The sequence below is a fragment of the Ochotona princeps genome, chromosome 4, assembly GCF_030435755.1.
Source record: "Ochotona princeps isolate mOchPri1 chromosome 4, mOchPri1.hap1, whole genome shotgun sequence".
Classification (NCBI taxonomy): Eukaryota; Metazoa; Chordata; class Mammalia; order Lagomorpha; family Ochotonidae; genus Ochotona; species Ochotona princeps.
In genome coordinates this window covers 24,024,349-24,037,392 of record NC_080835.1, presented here as the reverse complement: position 1 = coordinate 24,037,392, position 13,044 = coordinate 24,024,349, and the positions used below count along the sequence as shown (strand labels likewise).

The 13,044-nt window shown below is 47.4% G+C and overlaps 1 protein-coding gene across 4 annotated transcripts in view; it reads left to right on the top strand.

Moving 5' to 3' along the window:
* The first annotated feature begins 5,608 nt into the window (after positions 1-5,608).
* The window catches only part of PRR5L (proline rich 5 like), a 172,098-nt gene continuing 164,662 nt past the window's right edge, over positions 5,609-13,044 (top strand). For 2 of the 4 annotated variants that reach the window (XM_058663162.1, XM_058663161.1), the window contains exon 1: positions 5,609-5,771. The gene's annotated coding sequence lies outside the window, so the exon portion shown is untranslated. Of the gene's footprint in view, positions 5,772-9,510; positions 9,662-13,044 lie in introns of those variants that run through there. The other 2 variants (XM_058663164.1, XM_058663160.1) reach the window with 2 other exon arrangements.

Here is a 13,044-nt window from a genome sequence, read left to right as displayed (position 1 = left end):
TGGCAGGAGCTGCTTGGTTGTGATTCTGCAGATGTTGGGAGGGACGAGAAAGGCTCGAAGCCGGGTAGCTAAACTGGGACACTAGGGCTAAGGGACTTGCAAGACACACAGAACGGTTTCCCGGATGCGTTTAAAATTTGGTTTGTCTTGCAGATCAGAGGGGAAGTCTGGTTTTTCCCCTGAGCCTCTCCAAGGGCTGGCTGATTTCAAAGTGCAGCTATGGACTTGGCAGAGGTACAGGAGTCCCCAGCCCTTCGGAATTAAAGCTAGGCCCTGCATATTGGAATTCTTGGAATTTACTCCACCACCACCACCCCTCGCTCAAAAACCGTAAAATTGCTTTCATGTGTGTAATTTCCTTTCTGTGCATGATGTAGGTAGAAGCTGGTATTATTATTCTTAACCTTATCCAGATGTGAAACCTGCTTCTCTTCATGTTTTTATTAACTTTCCCATAGTAGTAGGACGGAGATTTGGTCAGAAGGGCAACTGGGGAAGTGTATGGGAGAGGGGATAGGAAGGGAATCATATGAAAACAATTACCTGGCTAGGTTCCCATTGCGGCAGAGACTTGGAAGGGATGGGAAGTGGTCCATGAAAATAACTTAATTCATGTATTCAACAGGGCAGTTATGATGAATGCAATGAGTGGTTTGCAGTGGGCAGACTGGACTCTGAGTATTCCAGAGGTCCTACCTTGAAGCCGACTGAAACGGTGATGTTCTGCCGCCTGCCTCTGCCTAGCCTCTGCTATTTCTTTTATTCTCCTTTGGTATTTGTTTAACAATTCTTCCTTCTTCTTCTCCTTCCTTCCCTCACTCCCCTCTCACCCCCAGCGCTCATCCCATGACAACCTTCCCTGGGAAAATTTGGCTTAAGAAAAGAAACCAGGCTCTGATAAATCCAAGCTAAAGGGAGACTACCTCATTATGAAATTCCGGACACTAGTGAGCCACTGGGAATGCTTCTCTGCCCCCTGCGTCTCCTCTTCCTCCTTTCCTGCCATTTTCTGTTGGGACAATGTCAAGGTCCAGAAAATAAAAATCATGTTGTCTTTTGATGAGCCCCTATCCAGAACAGAAGAGTGTGGAACCACATGGAGTTCTGGTTCCAGATTCTCCTTCCTGGGCTGTCCACCTGTCCCAAGATCCTACGTGGCCCGATTCTTCTTTTCTGCTGTGACTCACTGTGAGCTCTAGCTTTAAATCCTCCCCACATGCTTAAGGCCAGGTGCATTGCTTTGGGTGGTGATGAAATGTTTGTTATTTTCCCCCATTTGAAGTGTGGAGCAACTGAAACGCAGAGAGGGCAAGTAACTCACCTGTGGTCACACAACCAAGTAATACTGGAGTCTAGATTCAAAATTGGGCAGTCTTGGCTCCAGAGGATTTGCTGTTAGCCACCAAGCCATACATGTCTCCTGTGTTTTTAGAAAGAAAACACACATTTTTTTCCCTGTTGGGTGTTTTACTACCCTTCTCAGGGCAGGGGGTGGGGGAGGAAGTAAGGGAATATCAAGCGGAATCCTCCCCGTGGTGTGGCTGGGGAAACTGTAGTGCATGGAAGAGGAATCTTGGACTTTGGGAGAAGACCAGTTCAGTGTTTGTTGTATGCTCCTAGCAAGCTCATTCACCTAAACTGAGCCTCAGTTTCTTCATCTAAAAATGGAAACAACAATGAAATTGCCTTTTGGCGTTCAGAAGGAGTTTGTGGGTGTCCTATACCCGCACAGAAGGCAGGACTGTCTTTAAGGGCCCTCGGTACTAGATATCTGAGGTTTCCTGGATCATGAGCAGCTGCCCAATTTTCCCAGGAATAAGCAATTCCCTGGGATGCAGGACTGCCAGGAGCTAGCTTAGGACAGTTCTGGAAGCTGAGTGAGCCAGTCATTCTAGTCTGAGTGCTGTGCTTCTGAGAAAAGCAACCCTCTGGGGGTGCTCGTCCTGCTCTCACCAGTGCAGCAGACAAGGAGTAGGAAAGACACAGAATATTTTATTAGAAAATGATTAGAGGGCCTGGTGCGGTAGCCTAGTGGCTAAAACCCTCAATTGCATGCACCTGAATCCCGTATGTGCACCAGTTCTAACTCCGGCGGCCCCGCTTTCCATCCAGCTCCCTGACTGGTGGCCTGGGAAAGCAGTAGAGGACAGCCCAAGCCTTGGGACCCTGTACCTGTGTGGGAGAGCCAGAAGAGGCTCCAGGCTCCTGGTTTCAGATTGGCCCAGCTCTGGCTGTTACAGCCACTTAGGGAGTGAATCACCAGATGAAAGCTCTTCCTCTCTGTCTCTCTTCCTCTCTGAATATGTGACTTTCCAATAAAAATTTAAAAAAAAATCTTAAATTGACTGATTGGGGATAGCAATCTTAGTTTTGGATTTTTTTTTTTTGAGTAATAGCAAAGTTGAATATAATTTGTATTCACATGCCACACAATTTACCCATTTGACATAAACAATTCAATAGATTTGAGCATGTTTATCTAACCATTACTGCTGTCACTTTCAGAGCACATTCATCACTCCAGAGAGAACCAGCCGACTCTGTAGCTCTCACCCCCAATGGCCACCGCACACACAACATTCCCTCCACTCCCAGGCCTGAACTAGCCCTGATGTACTTTATGCCTGTATAGATCTGCCTGTTGTGAACATTTCATAGAAATGGAATCATATTAAATGTGGTTTTCTCTACAGATTCTTCCACTTAGCCCAAGACTTTCAAGGGTCATCTAAGTTGCAGTGAGTACCAGCACTTCATTGATTTTTTCTGACTATTGCTTCATTGTGTGGATAGATCACATTTAACTTTTGTGTCCTTCAGGTGAATGACACTTGGGTTGCTTCCACCCTCTGGCTATGATGAATAATTCTGCCATATACCATTATATGCTGCTTATAATGTGGATGTATGTTTCAGTTCTCTTGGGGTATATGCCCTAGAAAGGAAATTTTGGATCACATGGTAACTCTACACTGAACTTTATGAAGATTTGCTGGGTGGCTTTCTAGAGTGACTGTACCATTTCATGTTCCCACTAGCAGCCGTAGGGTTCCAGTTTCTCCATAGCATCATCCAATACCTACTATTGTCTTTTCAATGACAGATATCCTCGTAGGTGTGAAGTAATATCTCATTGTGAGCAATCTTGTCTGGAAGTTGTGGGGAGCGGGGTGCTAAAGCCGCTCTGGGATAGGGGCTGTTGCAAGATGGCTGCTGGCCCAGGGCCAGGAGGTGGAGTCAATCTCACCAGCAAGTAAACAGGAAGTCACAGGGATAGGCTACTGCTCTCACTGTGATTATGTCATTGCTACTGGCCTATCAGTGCCAGGTGGACCCCCGGGGAGAAGTGGTCGGTGGAGAACTATATAAAAGTAGCTGGTAAAAGCTAGAGGACAGGACGACGAAGGACAGGACAGACAGATGACGAGAAAGACTGGGGGGTGACGAGGAGAAAGACCGGGGAAAGAACGAAGGACGAAATGGGAAAGCAGAGCGGGGAAGAAGGGTTTAGATCTTCGGGTGGAAAGGTTAAGGAAAAGCGGCGAAGAGGGATACAGACAGAAGCAGTAAAGGCAGTACAGACAGACAGGGACAAGAATGGAGAAATGGAGCAGAAAGTACGGGAAGAAATATGGGAGGAAGGGTGCTGGAGAGAAGAAGTGGGGAGGAAAGCTTAGACCAATGGGGACCGGAGCTGTGGAGATAAGGTTTTAAATGCAGCCACTTTTGGCAGTGAGGGGTTCGGTTGCCTTCCGGCGTTTCCCGGACCCTCAGAGTATGCCTCGTCTTTTTAGTGTCACTGCTGGCCAGTGACAGGAAGTTGCACTTGCATGGGAAATAGATTACTTAGATTAGTTATGTGCATTTGTAGTAACTGGTAGATGTTGTGGAATATCAACCTTTGATCCTACCTCTAAGTCCTGGCTGCCTTCCTTATTGAGGAATGCCTGGAGGAGGTAGATTAGGCTAAGCAGCCTGCAGTCCTTTAGGGAGAGTCCGCTCTTCCACCTTCCTCTCTCTGGTTTCCCCTGTCCTTACCCTCATTTTGTTGACTCATTTGAAAGTGGGCTACAGGAAGAAGGAGCTGCTCAGTTCACCTGAAATCTCTTCTACCTCAAGGAGAGGATTTGAAGTGGCTCAGTGTAATTGAGCTACTGTGACAAAATGTCACAAACTGGTGATTTGTTAGTAACAGGAATTTGATGATCAGGTTAGAGGCTAGGAAACCCAACAACAAGGCACTGGCAGGCTCCTTTCTGCTGAGGGCTGTTTCTTGGTTCTTGTCTGGCAACTTCTGGAGTCTCTTTAATAAGGATACTAACTCACTCAGGGTTTCATCCTCATGAACTAGTAGTACCACCCTTCCCTTCTCCACCCAGTACCATTGCTTTGGTGGTTAAGATTTCAATTTATGCAACTGGGGGAGGGGGACACAAATATTCAGAAAATTAGCACGTGCAGATATAGACAAGTTGGAGACAAAATCCTTGAGTATTAATAGGACTGGGCTGGCTTCAAAGCATCTTCTGTGCCAGATCAGGCACAAGTTGCATGGTATGGGAGTACTCTGTACTGACAATGTTGTGGTTGCTCCATGGTGTTTTGAAAATGGGAACCTGAAGACAAAATTCAGGCTACTTACTGTCTTCAAGAATTGGCAGGCTAGACCATGCTCATCACCCTTTTTTTTGTGTTGTGGTAACTGAGCCTCTGCTGTCCCCAGAAGATTGGTTGGGTTTTCCAGATCCCCACAAGTCTGGTGACTCACTGGGATGTCATAGTGGGTCCACACCACATTTGTCACTTGGCACATGTTGGAGAGTATGTATTAGTTCCTGGTTTCCTTCAGGGACCTAATGGGATAAATTCAGGCCAAATCCCACCTAATTGTCCTTGAGTAATGGCAGGGTCAGAATTTACACAAAGGAGCAAATAAGGTTATTCATGCAGACGTTGTAGTGTCTGGTCTATGAAGAGTGTATGAGAGAACCCGCTATCCTGTTACCAAAAGAGGAGGTGGGGTAGATGAGTATGAGGTAAGACGTTTGGGGAAATTGGAATGAAAACTGAAGTTTATTTTATCATAGAAAATTTATTTTATGCATATCATTTGCATTGGAAGAAATGATAGCTGTGATTCTTATTAGCTGTAATTTGTGGTGAGTTTCTGAAAGTTGGAAAGAAAAGGCAAAGGGGTAGGTGGTATTAGCCATGTGTAGAAGGTGAGCACAGGGCAGCTGGTCACTGCTGAGGGTGTGTCCTCTGCCAGCCATTATGGACTATGAACTGAGGCCTAAGGTTACACTCCCCTGTTCTAATGGCTTTGGTTGCTGTGATTAGTGAAGTCAGATCTGAGTGGGGAAGGCACGGTGGCCTCATTTCTTGTTGGCTGTCCCCAGGAGCAACACAGAAGCAACTGGTAACACAACAGCATTGTCCTCACATACACAGGCCCCTTTTGTTTCCCCAGTACACAGGCAGCGGCTGTGACAATGGCCTTGAATAGCACTTTACCCTGCTTTCTCCAATGTTATACTTGTTTTTCAGCTCTGGAGTTGGCGAAACAGTGATTTCCTGTGGGGGGTATCAGCTTTTCATATTTTCCGCCTGCTTCTTGATTAGTCTTCAGGCCATTTGCCAGCGAGCAGAACGCCAGATCCAGAGAGAGCTAGACCTGTCAAAATGTTACCTTCTCAAGAGGCTGGAAGACCTTGGGATCTCACCTGTCACCTGCAAGGTAGGACCTGCTGTGGAGGAAGGAACCAGATGAGGTAACACAGGAGAGAGGTTGAGAGCTTGGGGTAACAGTGGGGTGGCAATGGGATGGGGCAGGGAGGATGTTGTTGCAGGCAATGGTTGTGGGCCAACCATGGATGATGGGTTGTTGACTTCAAGCTGACCTGCTTGCTTCAGAACTGTTGTCTGCTGGTAAAGAAATAAACAAGCAAAGGCAAGGTTAAGTTCAGCAGTCCCCAGCTGGAGAAATTGTTACTTCCTAACTGGACCTCATTCAATGCCTCTGGTGCCTTTGGATAACCATAATCTTCAAGGCCCATGCAGTATTGACCCAAGTGACCATTTCCTTAATGAGTCATTATTATTAAGTTCTTGCTGTGTGTATTCTGTAGGTATTCACATTACTATCCTAGCTCTCTGCATGAATAGCAGTAATAGCAAGCACCTGTGCCATGTACTTAGCCCCCCTTTCTTATTAAAACCCAGACGCTCTGGTTGGAGAATTTGCATGTGCCATCCCCTTACGCCTCCATGACATTGTGCTGATCCACCCTTTCTGAGGGGCAAGGAAGTGCAGTGAACTATGTGTATTGAATCCTTTATCCTGTGCCAGTCAGTATTCTAAGGGCTCCTCATCAAGTTCCTTATCTAGTTCCCATCATCCCCCTTTCAGATGGATGCATTATGATCTTCATTTTCTACAGGAGGAAATCGAAATTCAAAGAAGTTAAGCCATTTACCCAGGTTCCCACAGCTGATAAATGGCTGAGTCTAGATGTCAGCTCTGTATTCTCTGGAGTCTCATAGGAATCTTTGGCCTTCCCAGGCCTGTTGGTTTAGTTTCTTTCTGTGGGTCATGAGGCACTGAGGGTGGCATTCAGTTCCTGACTTCCTAGAATATCTGCCCTTAAGTTGGCAGCTCAGGAATGAGAAGCTGTGCTTGTTGTCAAAAGCTTTTGTCTTTTTCGAAGAAGATGGAGTTGCTCAATGGTGTCAGTGAAGGAATTTGCAGTTTTAACAATTTCTCAATGCACAATATCACTTATTCAGCCAGAGACTGGGCTAAGTGGTCATGTGTGAGAGGGGACAGAAGTTAAATAAACAGGATTCGTGTAGTATATTCAGGAAGCCAAGTTTATTTTTGCCTATCATGCTCCCTAGATACTCTCTGTGGGACCTCACTCTTGCTTTGCTGTGGATGAAAATTAAGGCAGGTTCCTGGCTGCCCTTCCAAAGATTGCATCAGCCACATCTAGCTCCAGAACTGCCCCAGTTTGGCAATGAATGCCTCATCTTTTATGGAAGTAGCCAGACCTTTGCTCTCCGTTTCCACTCCAGATTTCCTGGCAACCTCCAGGGAGACCTGAAGCTGGGAAGGAAGTTTCAGGCTAGCTTCTTAGCTTCTCATTCCCACCTCAAGCTTCCATCCTTTTCCTGCTGGCTCGCTGAGGTTTCTGACTCCTGGCATGGGAAGGTGAGGGAGAAGAGCAGAAATAGTAGAGGAACAGGGGTCCCTACCTGGTTGTTGCCATGTTGAGTTCACTTCCCCTAGCTGGGCCTGCAGATGTTTGTGTCTGATTTTTCATCTTTGGGCATAATCCTGCTGGTCAGAGAGCACCCTCTATCCTCACCTTTGGGGATTTGTTTGGCCAGCTCCCTACAGCTCTTCCCTTAGGTCCCAGCCTACATTACATAACATAACATAACATAACATAACATAACATAACATCACATCACATCACCACCAACTGTATGATATAGCAGCAGGGATGAATTTTCTCACAGTTTCTAAGACTGTGAATCCAAAATCTGGGTGTCTGTAGGCTTGGTTTCTCCTGAGGCCTCTCTCCCTTGCTTGGGGAGGTTCATCCTCTTGCGGTGTTCTCTCCTGCTATTCCTTCTGTGCCTGGGCATTCCTGGGGTCTCTCTGTGGCCATGTTTTCTTGTAGGAGCATGCTGATGGGATCAGGGCCACCCTAACAGCCCTCTGTTTCATGCAGTCACTTTGGTTCCAAGGCCCATTCTGAGGTCCTCAGAGGCAAGGGCTTCAACTCAGGAATTTTAGTAGGTCATTCGATTCCTCCTGGTAGGCTTCTTAGAAAGGCCCTAGAAACCTCACAGGCTGGCACAGCACACCTCTGCCTTATGGAAAATGCTCCTTTTTCTTTTACCCTGCTCCCTCCAGCTTGTGTCTACTACATTGAATTTCTCACACTTGATTCATACATCAAGCCTTAGTAACAGGCAAGCTGCAGGGACACTAAGCTCCCTTGAGTCTATGCCTAGGCAACTGGAGAAGACTTTTAGGCCTTAAAATACACCTGTCTGGGCCCGGCGGCGTGGCCTAGTGGCTGGGTCCTCGCCTTAAACGCCCCAGGATCCCATATGGACGCCGGTTCTAATCCCGGCGGCTCCACTTCCCATCCAGCTCCCTGCTTGTGGCCTGGGAAAGCAGTCGAGGACGGCCCAAAGCTTTGGGACCCTGCACCCATGTGGGAGACCTGGAAGAGGTTCCTGGTTCCCGGCTTCGGATCGGCGCAGCACCGGCTGTGGCGGCTCACTTGGGGAGTGAAACAATCTCGGACGGAGGGTCTTCCTCTCTCTCTCTCTCCTCCTCTGTGTCTCTCCTCCTCTCTGTATATCTGACTTTGTAATAAAAATAAAATAAATCTTTAAAAAAAATACACCTGTCACCTCCACCACAGTTCCCTTTGACTATGACTAGCTCAGCTAGTTTTCTGAGCCAACCTCCTCTGTGGGCAGGTGGTGGCAAAAAGGATGACACCAGTTTCATGTCACTTCTTTCCCAGGTTCCGCCTGGAAGTGTCACAGTTCATTTTGGAATGTGTCGCCTATTGTCCTTCAGCCCGAACAGAGACCGAAATAGTTTTGACATCCTGCTACACGAACAACATCTCATTTCATTTTCCAGAGGGATTTTAGGAGAAAGATATTATTACCCACATATGGAAGAAGAATCTGGAGTTCAGAAAAGGACGAAGAATTCACCCAAGATAGATTGTTCAGCAGGCTGGGAGAAAGGGGTGGAGATTGAAGCTCTAAGCCACTTTGTTCTTCCCTGCCCTGGGCCTTCCCCATCCGGGGTTCTTGGAGTTTTGGCACGCTGGGGTTTGGTCTGTGCTAGTGATAATGTCCTTCTTAGAATGTTGTGGATGCCATGAAGCTCATCTATGCCAGCTCCGTTTGTAAGGTAGGGGCTGTGACAGGTGTAAAAGCGCCTTTGGAGCTTTCTTCGGCACAGCGTGAGGGGAGCTTTGTGAGTTGAGCTCTGTGAGTCAAGGAGAGTTTGTTGGATGAAAATCCTCAACCCTTCCCCCCAGCATCACAAAATTTGCAGAGTAATGAAGCAAACATAAACTATCTTTTTTCCCCCCTCTACAAGTACATAGTAGCAATGTTGTGTTCTCAGGGTCGTATTTGGGGAGGAGGAGCTATATTCTCTCATCTTCTCCCAGGAAGTATTTTACCCGCAGAAGACTTTAAAGTCACTTGTTTCTTTTAAAGGCCCTTGGTTTAGATTTTAATTAAAAAATAAACAAATGAAAAGAACAGACCTCTGGTGGCTGTGTTGGCTTTGCAAAGGGCAGACTGCAAATGGGCCTGGCAGCTGTGCGGAAGCTGTGTGCCCTGGCTGTGTCCTGGGTTCGTCTGGCAGCAGTGTGGGGCTGGGAGGGGCAGGACTGGGTGGAGCAGGACTGGTGGAGCTGGGACCCAGCGAGCTGACTGAGATGGGCTGGGGCTGTAGCCGACTTGGTCCAGGGGGGACAGAAAACTTGCTACTTCTGTTCACCTGCCCAGGAGTTACTTCACCAACAGCTCTTGTGCCCACTGACCACTCTTCCCCTCCAGGAAGAGGCCCTGGGAAAAGTGACATCTGAGCTGCTGTCCCAGCTGTCAGAGAAAGGTAAGGTGCTGAAAGAAGAGTTTCCAGGAGGTGGGAATGGAGGTACATAAAGGTTTGGGATGTGCTTTGTGCCTTGCAAGTGTGTTTGAAGTCTCAGGCCAAGGCCAGAGACCAGAGGCTGAGACTGAGAGGGGGAAGGCAGGAGAGGGGTACTTAATGCAGGCTGCACTGGTAGGCTGGCCCAGGTCGGAGCCCAGAAAAACTTGAGCAGGGCAATGACCTGAGCAGGGTTACTGTGCAGACAGAAATGGAGGCAGGACAGGAACTCATTGGGGTGCTAGTGGTGACAATTTAGGGAGCTCTAAGGGGGCTGACAGGTAGCACTGAAGCCCTGGCTGAAGAAGGGAAACGATGAACAGTCAGAGAAGATGGGGGAGTCATGAGGGGATAGCTCGGGGGAGGAGAGAGGAGGGGCTCGAGGCTTAGGGGTTTCTGACTTAGGCCTCTGGATGGGTGGCAGTGAGTGTATATGAGAGGGTATGTGAGTGTGTGGCAGTGTTTGAATGTGAGTGAGAATGTGTTAAGGTGTGTGAGTATGCACATGCATGTATGATGTGAGTGTGTGGGTATGCCCATTTGGGAGACTGTGAGTGTGAGAGTGTGTGTGTGTATGTGTGACTATGTATGTGTGTGTTGGACTGTATGTGTGAGTGTGAGAGAGTGTGTGTTGTGGATGTAGGTACATGTACATGTGACAGGGACTGTGTATAAGTGTGTGTGTAATAGGAGGGCCAGCTGTGCTGGGACTGGGGGGAGACTAAGGGCCCTTCACACTGGAGGAAGTAGGATCTGGGCTGGTCCTTATTCCCACCAGTGCCTTCTGGTGGCTATGTGCTGAGGACTGGAATAGGAGGATGACGGGGACTCATTCCAGTCCTCACAGAGCTGACAACCCCAGGAAGGCACACTGGGAAGTGAAGGAGCAAATCAGATACTGTAGCTTAGTATAATTTCCATCACTAATAAGACAATATCACAGCTTGAGTAAGGAACGTAGGGGCAAACAGGGTTTATTTTGGCTCCTGGCTCTATTCTGTGGTCACCAATCTGCAGCTGGTGATGGCAGAGTCCTGAGGTGGCTCAGGACCTCATGTGGCAAGAGACCCGGCTAACTGGCTTTCAGAGCAGAGCCACTCATATAAGAACCTAGTTACCCCGCAAGCCATCGATTTCCTGAGAAGATTTAACTTGATTCATGAATTCAGAGCCCTCTCAAAGCCTTCTGAAAGGTCCTCCTTGGTCTGACTCCTTGGGGAAAAAAAAATCCCTCCTAATGGGGCTAAATCTCAACACGAGTTTCAGAGGGAACAAATCATGCTCAGCCACAGCAGCAGGGCAGCAGGGTAGGCTGAACAGGAAGCTTGAGATTACTGAGAAATCTGAACTGGGGAGTATGAAATTGGTGATGTTAAAAATTATGAACTAAGGTATGATAGTAGTATTACATTTTAGATGGGAGAATATCTCAGATTTTTTTTGCATTTTAGGGGATGCAGGTTGAAATGTTTAGGTATGAAGCATCACAGTGTCTGTAATTTACAGAGAAACAGCAGAAATAACTACTGGGGAGGTCAAATACAGTGGAACGTTATCAGCCGTTGGGAGTAGCTCAGCGTTCAAGGGACTATGATACTATTTTTTTCTGGGCTCTTGGCTTTTGTGTGTAAGAGTCCATAATAAAAACTTAACACTACAAAGTCACAAGTGCATGGATGGGAAGTAAGTATACTGCACAATGAAAAGATCCTTGCTGGATGGTGTTGGTTGGGTGAGAGAAGCTTCTCAAAGAAATAATCACTGAAAACCTGAGAGCTGAGTGTCCAATGGGTGGGCACTGGGGAAGAACATTTAGGGCAGAGGTACAGGGACTCTGCAAGCCTGTCCTGCTGGAGTGACAGAGACAATGTGTTCGAGTGTAGAAAGTAAAGGAAGGAACGGCTGATGGATAAGAACAGAGGAGCAGGCAGATTCTCCAAAGCCTTTCAAGGAGTGGGGGAATCTGAATGTTGACCTAAACATAGTGTAAGTGTTGGGAGCGGTGGAGTGCATTTCAGAATTAGGTGAACTAGTGATTATGGAGCTGTTAGGATGGCACAGCCCCTGCTCTGGGCACTCCAGAGGTGTTAGCACCCTCAGCCACTGTTACACTTTTCACCAGATAACACAAGGTGTGCAAACACAGAAAAGCTAGGTCACCTGCTTGACCTGCTCGAAGTCACGTATCTGGAGGAATCGAAATTGGATTCCACAGCCCAGGTTCCGCTGACCACTATACACACTGCCTCCTGAGACCAGTCCGCTCTCTGTAGTAGAGGAACCAGAGGCCAGTAGACCTTGAGGTAGTGAGGCTGTACAGGAAATGGGGTGCAAGTCCAGCTACATGATAATGGGCCTGGGACTAAAACAGTGACAGTTGAGACAAAATAGTTATTTAGGAATGAGATCAGGGTGTTGATGATGGAAAGTTGGGTGTGAGAAAGTCCAAGAGGATAGCTAGCCACAGCCCACTGAAATGCTGTACCTGTGTCCTTGACATGACAAATGGTACGGAATAAGAGAATGTGTTTGGAGCCATGCTTGCCTCACTAGAAAGTAATGGAAAAGACTTAAGAAGATCCCTAACATTCCTTTTCACGGTGAGGGAGCTTGTCACATATGCAACTCACAGTTTTCTCATCCTGGATTTTTCAAACCACTTGCCATTTTCTCCCTTTGAATGTCACACTCTGCAGAAGTTGTCATGTGTAGGGAGTTCTTATATCCTAAATTGACTGACAGATCACAGCTCCTGGCCTTCCACCCCAGTAAAGCCTCCCGTTACCCTTGACTGATGTGACATGCACACCTATTTTCCACCGGCAGCTTTTGACCTCTGGACCTCTTTGAGAAACTCAACTGGGATGAAAATATAAGCAAACATAGAGGAGTGATAGAAAAATACATGGCTGTGTCCTTCTAATGCTTATTGATTCTTCAGATCTCACAATGAAGTCAAGATTCACTGCTGGCTCTTGGCATTGGATTCCTGTTAACTGGATGAACTACTTATAGATCAAGGTAAAGGTGACCAAAAGGGCAGGAGCGGGGCTGTCTGCTTCTCTAGCAAACTGACACCTAGAAATATGGAATTAGCTTGAGAGGAGGCTGCCATCCTCTGGAATGTAGAACACTGTGGCCCAAAGTATTCTCCAGCCACTGAGACAACTTCTCAGAGAAGAGGAGAGACAGAGAGGAAGATTCCATTGGTTCATTCCCCAAGTGACTACAATGGCCGGAGTTGAGCTGATCCGAAGCCAGGAGTCAGGAACTTCCTCCAGGTCTCTCCATGTGGGTGGCTTTGGGCCGTCCTCAACTGCTTTCCCAGGCCAACAAGCAGGGAGCTG